The following is a 13,441-nucleotide window of genomic DNA, read 5'->3' as shown; positions in this document are numbered from 1 at the left end:
TTTAGCTGATCAAACAAGTCATCTATTCTGGGAAGAGGATACCTGTTCTTGATTGTGACTTGGTTCAGTGCTCAGTAGTCCATACATAGGCGCATGCTCCCGTCTTTCTTCTTCACGAACAATACAGGTGCTCCCCATGGTGAGTGACTAGGGTGTATGAAGCCTTTGTCAAGCAGCTCCTGCAATTGCTCATGAAGTTCCTTCAGTTCTGCTGGAGCCATGCGGTAAGGTGCTTTGGAGATAGGATTTGTACCGGGAATGAGCTCTATCTCAAATTCGATCTCCCTGTCTGGTGCTAGGCCTGGTAACTCTTCAGGGAAGACTGCTGGGTAGTCACATACGACTCGGACCTCTGCTAGCTGTTGGTCCTTGTCCTGGCTGGTACTGACTACGTGTGCTAAGAACCCTGTACATCCTGAATCCATCAACCTCTGTGCCTTCATAGCTGAGAGAAACTTCTTGGCCTTTCTCCTGGGTTCTCCGACGAATTCGAACTGTGCTTCCGCTTCAGGTTGGAATATGACTTTCTGTTTACGGCACTCGATGGAGGCACCGTATTTGATCAAGAAGTCCATCCCGAAGATAACGTCGTAGTCGGTCATATTAATCACTATCAGATCGCAAAAGAGCTCTCTGTCTGCTATAGTGACCGGCACTGCTCTGAGCCAGTGCGTAGACGCCATGATTTCTCCTGAGGGTAACGTCGTAAGAATCGCTTAGTACCTCCGAGGTACTGCTAACTTCTCAGCAAATGCCCTGGATATGTATGAATGGGTTGCCCAAGATGTCGAATAAAGCAGTTGTACTTTCTTTGTAAAATACTAACTCGACCTGTGACAATGTGCCGAGGCATTTGCCGATCCTCTCCGTGAGTGAGTAGATCCTCGCATTGGTCGTAGCTGGAGCTTAAGTCTTGGCTGATATGTGGACCATCTAAAGCGGCCCGCATCTGATGTAACTGAGCCTGGCCTCCATACTGGATCGGCTGTGGCTGAGGAAGACTGGTCTTGTTTGGACACCGCTTGGCCATATGCCCTTCCTCTGTCGCATTCAAAGCATCCTCGTGTGCCCTTACGACAAACTCGGATGGAATTTCCCACAAGTAGCACACTTTGAATTGTTGTCTGGCCCTCCTTTTGGGTAACTCCCGGTTTGCGCTTGTGCTGGAGTTCCTTTCAGCTAGAGCCATGGGAGCCGTGGCCTGCTTTACGAGTGCCCCAGCCTCCTTGACTTTTAGCTCGAGAGGACTTGTCACGCTTGATGCTATTCTCGTAATGCTCGGTGATTAGAGCACTGCTCACTAATTCTTCCGTGGTTTGTGGCCTATGAACGCCACCACCCACGCGTTCATTGCTATTTCCGCCCTCAGATTTTGAGCATCAACCGATTCGTTCCTTCTCTGTGCTGACTAATTCTGGGCATAGACGAGCCAACCTGCTGAATTTCTTCACGGCTTCCTCAACTGATAGGTTGCCCCGACGAAACTCGGTGAACTCGTCGTGACGGTTGGTGACCCGCACGTGAAAGAACTCCTCAAAGAATTTCTTCTCGAAGTCAGCCCATGTCATCTGGTTCACCGGGCGCCGCTCGATTCTCTCCCACCACATACGTGCATCTCCGGCCGAAAGAAGGCGCACTTCACCTTCTCATGTTCGGCCAGGAAGCTCCATCGTGCTTTCCAATGTTTTGAACCATGCCCGAGCATCCCATGGTTCATTGCTGAAATTCTCCGGCTTGACTCTCTGCCACTGGATCGGATAGGCTTCTCTCTTTGCCTCGGCTGGTGCCGTAGGCTGGACTGGTGGAACCTCTAAGACCACTGGTGTCGCTAAGTTAGGATCCGGGGTGACAGTGGGAGTGTTCTACTGACTAGCCTTTAAGGTGGCTATTTCCTGTTGTTGTTCAGCTAGCTGCTGCTGTAACTGAGGTCTGGGGGAGGCACTGAACTGCCTGCCTCATGCTGGGGCTCAGTGGCTGGTGCCCTTCTAGCTGGGCGTCCTCGTGCCATTTCTAAAGACATGCAGGACATGCATGACTAACACAAGCATAATAGAGAAACTATTGTTATCATGTTAACTACTATCATAAACAAGCATGCTTTAGTTATCCATAACAGAAAAGCAATAAACATACAAAGTGAGAATTATTCTTACTTGGAAGTTTCAGGTACAATGCTGATGTGTGTGTAGGAAGTATGGAAACTGCTCTGATACCACTATGTAATGACCCGCCTTCTACTGACTAGGCTGTGAGGCCGATCGCTACATTATGCTGTGCTAAATTACTATTGCGGAAATCTGGATTGATTAAAATTTTACTAAACTGATTACTGTAAAATCTGAACTTAATATTCTAGGTGTACCTAGGAGTTGTACACATGCTAGGGAAGATAATCTATGCCTCTCGGATGCCCTGCAATCAGAGCATTTCAATCGATCCATGAATCGATTCTGTGCGCGATTTGATCGATCCAAACGAAATTTCAATCGAGAGAACTGGATCGGTCGGTGACCGATCCATAAGCTATTTTGCTTAAGGGGTGGATCGGTCATCGACCGATCCAGAGTACATCGATCGGTCGATCGGCCGATCGATCCAGGCTCACCGATCGGTCGGTTGACCGATCGTGAGCTCTTCTCGCTCGCCTCGTTACGATCGATCGGCCACCGACCGATGGCACAACCAAATTCTGATCGATCTGTAGATCGATCTGGGTTTCTGATTTCGAATCAGAACCCCTGATTTCAGCACTGTTTCATGCCTCAATCACCCATACAAGTTCTAAAATGACTAGGAAACATTCGTACATCACATAACTAATGTTCTAAGCATGGTAGAGTGCATAGTTTACTAGTTCATGGCATTTAAACATACTAAAGTGCGAAACATGGTAAAATGCTAAAAAGTTCTAATGATTTAAACAAAACTTGCTAGATCCCTAAGATCTTTTATTCCAAGTTCCATCCATACACATCCTCGTAGCATTGTCCTCCAGCCTCCGCTAGTCCATCTTTCCTTTACCTTTATCTGCAGTATAAGGAAAAGAAAGTATCTATAAGCTTTCGCTTAGTAAGAAACCATCTACCTCACTAAAACATGCATTCGATGCAATATGCTTTTAAAACATGCTGTTTGAAAGTGCACTGATTAGACTGAAACATGGCATGTTATCATACATAGAAATCAAAGCTAGTCATGACATACTATCATCTAAACATGTGTAATAAAAGCTGAACATGAACACCAAAGCATGGCATACGAAGCTAACCATAACTATCATGTGTAACAACAAGGAAAACTGAGCTGAACATGAATTAAACTAGTCTGGAACTGAATTCAAACTCAACTAACATAACTGATCTTTGTGAGTTTTGAAAAGCTATAATATAATAGATTAAAATACATATACATAATCATACTGCTAATGGGCCCGGCAACTGTACATGCTATGCGCGCATCCTCAACTAAACCCGGGGTTGCAAATCCCGAATTTAGCAAGGTTTACTAGGTTATCTAAACCTAGGGACCGACTATGGGAGCCCAGCCCAATGGATATCTGTACAGTGCCACTACTGAAAATAAAATACTGAATCATAGCTAATTAATTTACCTTGCTTCTACTAGGTTATCTGAACCTAGAGACTGTTGGTGCCCACCCATTGGACCGTAGTCCCATATATGCCGTGAGGCTAACTAAACTATTTAAATGCTTCTATTGCATCTTGAGCTATTAAAATGCCTAAGTTACATTTTTCTGTGCTAAATAATTTAATCGAACACTTAGTATGCACTAATTCGCATCCTTGTGCCGAAAGTCTACATATTACTAAACTAAAACATGGAATTCACACGGAAGCTACTTATACTGCAGGTGAGGGGTTTCTTACCTCGTGCGCTAGTTTTCTTACGAATCTAGTCGCTAGTTTTCCGGTGGAGACGATCTTCTCGACGATCTTCTCGCGTCTATGCGTTCTTCTCGCGGAGAGGAGCGTCCTCGTATCCTTTGTGTTGCCGGGAGGTGTTCCTAGAACCCTTGGCTTGGTGCGCCGAGAGAGGGAGGGGAAAAGAGAAGTGGGCGGCGGTGAGGGTTGAGGAGAAGAGATAGGTCACGTTAAAAAAAATAAAACTCCTCACTTAATTCCTTATTTATATCAAGGAATTAATTCGCCCAACTCTAACATAAATATAATTGTTTCTCTTTCTCTTTAGCACGGCCCTGCTGGGTTCACTTGGTTACTAGAGTCCGCTATAAGTCGTAGGACCCAATAGGTCTCGGGTTCAATTCCCGCGTAGGCTATTTTCGTTCTCTATTTATTTTTGCTACTTCCGCTAATCTAAAAATTCCATAAAAATATCCTAAAATTCTAGAAAAATCATAGAATATTTCTAAAATAGTTTTGAGAATTTTCGGGCGTTACAAATCTTAACCAAGCTCCAAAGCCTTGGTTATATAGGCCATGGATTGGAAAACCTCTCCTACCAGTCGACTGGTGAAAGTGCCAGTCGATTGCCCTCTGTGGAGATTAGACTGTTACAACCCAATGGCTCGATACCAGTCGACTGGTGAAAGTACCAGTTAACTGCTCCACACTAGCCGAGCAAAAAGAAGCATTCTATTCGCTCTCAGTCGATTGTACCAGTCGACTGCCCAGTCGACTGCCATTTCCATCAGTCGATTGGTATTCCGAGTACAGTTTCTCAACACTCGAACCCTCACCCTTACGACTCCTTGACTCTTCGTTGCAACCTTGACCTCTTGCCTTCAAGCCTACTTCCTTTGGCTCTCATCACTCGGATGCATTCAAGCCCGTAACTCATCCCCAATGTCATCCTTCGCGTATGTCTCGAAGTCACTTCCCTCGGCCCTTGTCCTTGCTACCTTGTCCACGGTCCCTCGGATGCTTCATCCTTCACCGGACCCGAAGCCATCAAGCTGAGTCATATGTTTATCCTGTAAACCTGTATACACACATACACATATCAAATACAAGGATGAACCTAACTTAAACCCTTTGCCCAAACACCAAAACACATGGTCGTACAAATCATTGGGATTGCTCTAACAATCTCCCCCTTTTTAATGTTTATCAATACGTTTAAAGTAGGGAAAACATAATAGCAAATAAACATGCTAAAAACAATGGACTTACGTTGCCAAGGATACACACTTGGACTTACACCGCTGAATAGACTTACGTTACCAAGGCTACACACTTGGACTTACACCGTCGAAGAACTTACGTTGTCAAGACTACACACTTGGACTTACACCGTCGAATGGACTTACATTGTCAAGGCTACACACTTGGACTTACACCGCCGAATGGACAATGCAAACATGCATTGGAACCTATCCCAAGGTTCCCCCTACACCTATATTCCCCATTGAGCTAGGAATTTTACCACATGACTATTTAAGAACCTATCACAAGGCTCCCCTTACACCTATGCTCTCCATTGAGCTAGGAATTTCATACAAAGGTATTTAAGATTTTCTCAACTAAACCTTACTTTTCCTAATATCAAAAAGCTCCAACAATATTCCAATTGTTGAAACTTATCATCCAGATTGACCCTAAACTCATGTATTTATCCCCCTAGGATCTCATACACCTATATGAGCTGACCCGATCAAAATCTAGTGTTGAAAATAATTTCAGACTAGTATCAGTCGACTGCTCCTATTGATTTCAACACATAGAACCATTTTATGTTCGAAATACACTGTTATCAGTCGACTGGTAACTGTACCAGTCAACTGACACCTTGATTTTAGCCAATTTCAACATTTCTGAACCTAATTTCAAAAATATATAAAAAATTTCACAGACATCAATTTTTTTTAAAAATTTTATGGAGAGGTCTGTTTTACCCATGTTTACTTGGAAAAAATACATCTAAAAATGTATCTATCACCAATCCTAAGATTGACATAAAATCCAAAACTAGCTAAATTGTTCAATTAAATCTTGACCTAAAGTGCTAGTTTTGGCTTCCTCTTGATGTATTTGCCCATACTAAATCACAATGTATCCCTAGTATTGGTTTATATGGCATCTATACATCCAAAACCAATTATCATGTAATATGACTCCAATGTCATATTTCCTTGCATGAAACACAACCTATGTATGCCAATTCCCTAGGTTGAGACTTAAATCCGTCTCCAAACCTTTAGCATATTTCATGACACAATCTCGACTCCTAAGTAAAACTCACTTGAGATCCATTTGCCATGGGCTCTAAATTGACTCTTTGAGTTCCCCCTAGAGCTCTTAACCTTGGTCACCTCCCAAGGTGATTCATCCATAATTGCTAGGTCACATCGATGCACCTCTGGTGACACTTGGCCTACAAACCTAACTTTCTTAACCTTGGGCACCTTGTCCTTGGTTAACTTCTCCTTACTTTTAAATGGTCTTCCCTTGCCATTTATTCACTTCTCCTTGCTATAGTCATATGCAACCCTAGCATAAGATTTTCCCTTAGCCTTGAAGACACTAGATCGATATCCTAAACCCGATCTATCATTGTTGGGCCTTTGGCTACCCAACACCATACTTAATCCTCTAGATCCAACCGTGAATCTAGCTAGGGTTTTTTCCAAACTATCAAGCTTTGTCTTCAAAGCTTGATTTTTTCTTTTAGGTTCCTAAACCTAGAATAAACATGTCCACATTGGACATTTTTAGACCTACCCATTTTTCTAGGCATATCTCTTCCCTTCTTGGGATTTTTTACCTAGATTCTCCTTAAGTTTATCATTAATTGGTCTCCTAGGATTATGATTGATATTTATCCTATTCTTATCATGATATTTAAAATCAAAATTTTGCATGGGTAAATAATGAAAATTATTCCTAGCATGCATGAGAACATAAGAATTTAAATCTGAATTACACTTTAAATTAGGGTATACCTCCCTTACCCTTGAAGCTCCCCCTTGACTTTTACTTCTCTTCTTGTCCCATTTCTTCAATTGCACTACTAGCTTCTTGATCTCTCCCTTCTTGAGGCATTTGGTGTGGTAGTGGTCCTTCTCCCCACACGTGAAGCATACGATGCGCATTCTCCTCCTTTGGGCTTCTTCATTCCTACAACCCTTGTTAGTATTTAAATTAATTTGAATGAGTTTAGGATTTACTTTTTTCTTACCCAATGGACATCTACTCTTGCAGTGTCCCTTCTCATTGCAACTGAAGCAAATGATGTTGTCCTTTGACTTCACTTCGGTGGAAATGCTAGCAAGGTTGACTACTTCTAAGACCTCTTCTTCATCCTCTTCACTTGTGTTGGATTCTTCTTCAACCTTTGAGGATGTTTCATCATCCACACTTGTGGATGACATTTCCTCATCCTTCTCCTCCTCCTTGGAAGTTGAGCACTCATCACCTTCTAGTTGCTCCTCCTCTTGTTCTTGTGTAGGGATAGGTTCTTCCCAAGGAACCTTCTTTATCTCGCTCCACAAATCGTGGGTGTTCTCGTATTCACCTACACAGCTCATTACATCATTAGGTAAAATATCAATCAAAATAGATATTACTTTATCATTTGTCTTTGATCGTGAAGTTTGCTCCTCTGTCCAATGACATGGTCGGAGTTTCTTCCCTTTCTTGTCTCTTGGGACTTTGAATGACTCCTTGACCACCATCATGGTGTCCCAATCCGTATTGAAGAAGATCTCCATCTTCATCATCTAATACGTGATGTCCCATAAGCCTCCTCCTTCAAACTTTGGAGGTGCTATCAAGTTGGTCATCTTCTTGCTTCCTCGGTGATTAGTTCGAAGGAGAGCGTCCTGGCTCTGATACCACTTGTTAGGGATCTTGTATAGCCGGCTAGAAGGGGGGTTGGATAGACGACCCTCCTAAATGATCGCTTCCTAGGTTTTCGTTAGTTTGCGCAACGGAATAATACCAATAACAAATATAAAGCTAATCTAAAAACAAGAAGGAAATGCAAATCGCTAACACGACGATTTACGTAGTTTAGAGATAACTTGCTCCTACTCTACGACTATCCGTAAGGTGGACGATCCATATGATCCTTCTATGGATCAAGCCCCCGAACTCCTGCTAGCGTGAACTCCTTCTCGGTGGAGTAAACCTAGTACAACCTTAATCAATACACCGCACTCCGATCACAACTTAAGGTAGACTACTAATAGCGGTTAACCATCTCTATTTCATCAGCCTTAACCAAGCTCCAAAGCCTTGGTTATATAGGACATGGGTTGGAAAACTCTGCCTACCAGTCAATTGGTGAAAGTGTCAGTTGACTGTCCTCTGTGGAGATTCGACCGATACAACCCAACAGCTCGATACTAGTCGATTGGTGAAAGTACCAGTCAATTGCTCCACACTGACCGAGCCAACAGAAGTATTCTGTTCGCTCCTAGTCGACTACCTAGTCGATTGTACCAGTCGATTGCTATTTCCATCAGTCGACTGGTATCCCGAGTACATTCTCTTAACACTCAAACCCTCACCCTTACGACTCACTTGACTCTCCGTTGCAGCCTTGACCTCTTACCTTCAAGCCTACTTCCTTTAGCTCTCGTCCCTGGATGCATTCAAGCCCGTGGCTCGTCCCTAATGCTATCATTTATGTATGCCTCAAAGTTGCTTCCCTCGGCCCTTATCCTTGCTACCTTGTCCACGATCCCTCGGATGCTCCATCCTTCACCGGATTCGAAGCCATCAAGCTGAGTCATATGTATATCCTGCAAATCTGCACACTCGCATACACATATCAAATACAATGGTGAACCTAACTTAAACATTTTTGCCCAAATGTCAAAACACATGGTCGAACGAACCATTGGGATTGGTCCAACAGACTAGACCTCAAGTCGTCGGAAGATTCTCGCGTTGCATGGAAACTTCTCCGATCGCCTAGAACCTTCGGGTTACCTGAAATCTCTAGGGCATGCTTAGTAGAGTGGAATAGGGTGGGAATGAAATATGCATTCCCAACCCATTCCAATTCTAATGCTTGATGTTTCCACAAAAATGGGAATCCTCATTATGTTGATTCCTAATTTAATGGGAATAATGATTTCCTTGGAGATATGAAGCAATCATTGTTCCATCACATCCTCTATGTTACTTTTTTTTTATATATATTTGTCAAAATTATCCCTATATTCTTTTTTAACATGATAAAAATGAATTATGTTAGTTATTTGATATGTAGTTTGAATTATTTTGACTATTTTCGAGTTGAATATTTATTTAAACACATTTGAGAATATATTTAGTCAATTGTTATAAAAAAATAATAATAAAATTAGAATAAAGTAAACAAATTTCTTGTGTAATTGTTATTTTTATTTGTTTTATTTAAAGGGTAATTTTATCAACACAAATAATATCATTCTATTCCTATTGCTTATTTTAGAGTTACCAATCATAAGAGTATAGAATCAAATGAATAATAAGCATTACATTCCCAACTCGATACCAAGCATTGGAATGGAATATCTATTTCATTCCATTCTCACATTCATTCCAATCCAATGATGATTTTATTCCTACCATATTCCATTTAAGTCTACCAAGCATGCCCTTAAGGTTTACTGGAGTAGTTTGCCTTTCTAAACTTGGTCAAGTTCTCTTAAATAAATTATGATCTCCCGAGTCTTCATCCAGATGCATCTTCCTATAACACAAACATGCAAAAAATACATAAAACGTGCAAAACCTAGAACTTGATTTACCTAACGTACTAGGTTCATTTGCTTGGAGTTCACTCCTCTAACATTTCTTTTTTTGCCAAGTGTTCAGCTCCCAGCTGATTCACCTTGGACATAATCTAGTTCCCAACTAGATTTGTCTAGTTCTCAACTAGGTTTTCCATAATCTAGCCTCACTAGTAGGAACAGAGTTAGAATATTGATTCAGTGTAGACAACCAATAATCAAAGATAATTATATATATAATCATAAAACACTTAAAAATAATTACCTTACAATTATTTCGGTTGATTCTTTATATTTTGAAACCTTTATATAATAGCTTCATTATCAACGGTTAGAAATTTATCTTTTTCTACATAAACAATAAGACTATCATTCATTCAATTATCACTCATTTGATCATGCAACGTAACTTTCACAATTCTCATGACAGAAAACACTCTCTTTACGATCACAATTGCAATAAGCAGAATTAATATCAATGTCAAAAGCTTATAACCAACAAGAACACTAAACTTTTCTTTGATATGACTAATTTCTCTGAAATATCACCAAGTCCTTTCAATTCTTGAAATATTTTGTTAGAGCCCCTAGGGCGTAGCGCAGATAGTGGACGCATGACATCTCTAGTGTAATTACCAGGGGTCGATTCTCAAGAACTGACAACTTAGAATTTATCTCACCATACGCCTACGACCTATGTACCTACATTTACCTTCCTTCATATCCGTGGGGCCAATACTAGGGGGACCGCTAAAGTAGCGGATCTACCTTTTTTTTGAAATGTTTTGTTAGGACGCATATCACATATATAAGTTTCAAGTTGATCATCAAGTACGAGGAGATCATCTTAAGAAATCTTGTGAATAAAACTCAGTTAGTTGTATCAATTTTTTCTTGTCAAAAGCTAAAAAAGTTTTTTACAGACACAAACAAGCTACACAAAGAAGTAACTTTATACCTGCCTTTTCATTTAACTCTTAAAGTTACATATCAATAACACTATAGAATAAATCAACATGATAGTGATGCAAATTTGTCACTTTTGGTGGATTATGATGGGGATGACCACATGGTACCCAACGTGTGATCATATCATCCATTTTGAGAACATGAATGCAATAGTATTGATAAAAATAGTGAACTTTTTCTAAAAATGAATCTCAATCATCATTTCTCATTATTTGGAGTCGGTGTTTGCACACTTATACCAAATCTATTGTATTCACAATATCCTGATCTTTTTTTTTTTTTTTGCAATGTACAATTCACTGGAAATCTCGAAGACATACTTCTTCATGTGTAGATTGAATGCAAAATCAAATGAAAGGATTGATTCCAATAAATTAAATGCCTTGATTTTTTGTTTAATAGAATTGGAATTATCTTCTGAAATCATTTCAAGCATATCACTGGCAGCGGAGGACATAGAAATCAAGTTGATTAAAGAATTATAATGTGACTCCCAACATGTATCCCCAGCACATTGAAGGGTAGTTTTTTTTTATTAAGTCACCAACCACTTGAAATTTCATCCCTCTCCAATGCCTCAACAATAACATTTGAATGTTTCTCCTTAAGAAGATCGGACCATTTGCAAGATGATCTAACAACATTTACCACATCACCACCACCAACAACAACAACAACAACTAAGCTTTTTCCCACTAGGTGGGGTCGGTTGTATGAATTTTTTTACACCATTGAGCTCTATCTCCTACTATATCATCATCTATATTTAAATAAATTTTATTTTATTGTTGCTAACCAAGTCTTTTTTGGTCTTCCTCTTTCTCATTTGATATGCATGTTTATCATAGTTTCACATCGCCTAATTAGAGCATTTATTGGTCGTCTAAGTACATGTCCGTATCATCTTAAATGTGTCTCTCAGAGTTTTTTCTTAATAGATGCAACTCCGACTTTCTCTCTAATGCTCTCATTTCTTATTTTTCCATCCTCGTATGTCCACACAACCACCTTAACATCCTCATCGCTGCAACTCTCATCTTCTGCTCATGTGCTCAAGTCATAGCCCAAGATTCAGCTCCATATAACATAGCAGGTCTAACTGCAGTTTTATAAAACTTACCTTTAAGTTTAAAAGATACTTTACGGTCATATAAAACACTCGACGCTCTCCTCCATTTCACCCACCCTTCTTGTATTCTATGTAAGATATCTCTCTCAATCCCTCCATCGTTTTTCAAAAATGATCCTAAATATTTAAATCTCTCGGTTCCGAGCAACTCATCCTCTCCTATCTTAACAATTGTCTCATTATTTCTAATATTGCTAAACTTAAATTTTACAGAAGTCTTTAATCTACTAACTTAAAACCTTTTTCTTCTAGTGTTTCTCACCAAGATTCTAGTTTAGTATTTACTCCTTTACATGTTTCATCTATCAAAATAATATCATCTGCAAACAACATGCACTACGGTACTGTGTCTTGAATGTGCGCAGTGAGTTTGTCCATAATTAGTGTAAAAAGATAGGGGCTTAGAGCTGATCCTTGATATAACCCTATCTTTATTGGAAATACTTCAGTTACTCCACCTGAAGTCTTTACTCTGGTCATTACATCCTCGTACATATCCTTAATTAGTTCAATATATGTTACACTAACATCTCTCTTTTCTAGAATTCTCCATATAATTTCTCTTGGGACTCTATCATAAGCTTTTTTAAGTCAATGAATACCATATGTAGATCTTATTTTTGCTCCCGATATTTTTCAATTAATTGTCTATGAAGATGTATAACATCTATTGTCGACCTTCCTTAATCTTTTTTCTAAGGCATGAACCCAAATTGATTTTCGGTCACTATGGTCTCCTTCCTTAATCTTTTTCTATTACTTTTCCCCAAAGTTTCATAGTATGACTCATTAGTTTAATACCCCTATAGTTTGCAGAATTTTATACATCTCCCTTGTTCTTATATAAGGAAACTAGAGTACTTATCCTCCATTGATCAAGCATTTTTTTCGTTTTCAATATCATGTTAAATAATTTTATAATTCATTCAATACCTTGTTTCCCTAGGCACTTCCATACCTCTATGGGAATATCATCTGGTCCAACGGCTTTTCCATTGTGCATCTTATTTAAAGTTTATTTTATTTCTGAAGTTTGAATTCTATGATAAAAATTAAAATTTCTATGCTCATTTGACCTATTTAAATTACCTAAGTTAAGTTCGTCACCTAAACCTTCATTAAAAAGTTGATGAAAATACTTCTTCCACCACTCTTTTATTTCTCCATCATTTACTAATACCCTATTACATTCATTTTTAATATATTTTATTTGGCTAAGATCTCTTGTTTTCCTTTCTCTAACTTTAGCTATTATATAAATATCTCTTTCCCCTTCTTTTGTATCCAATTTTTGATATAATCATTCAAAAGTTTTATTTTTTTACTTCACTCACTACTTTCTTAGCTTTCTTCTTGGCTATTGTATATTTTTTTTAAAGTTTTTCTTATTCTTACAAATATATAATTTCTTATAGGCTATTTGTTTTTCCTTCACTTTCTCTTGTACTTTCTCATTCCACCACCAAGATTCCTTACTTAGTAGTGCATGTCCCTTTGACTCACCGAGTACACTCTTAGCTACTATTTTTAACTTTGATACCATCTTATCCCATGTTGTATTAGTCATCTTATATTTCACCTAATGCTTGTACTTTTACCTTCTCCTTAAATATATTTTGCTTCCCATCCTTTAACTTCCACCA

The sequence above is a fragment of the Zingiber officinale genome, chromosome 6B (genome assembly GCF_018446385.1).
Source record: "Zingiber officinale cultivar Zhangliang chromosome 6B, Zo_v1.1, whole genome shotgun sequence".
Taxonomy (NCBI): Eukaryota; Viridiplantae; Streptophyta; class Magnoliopsida; order Zingiberales; family Zingiberaceae; genus Zingiber; species Zingiber officinale.
This window is presented reverse-complemented; position numbering follows the sequence as displayed.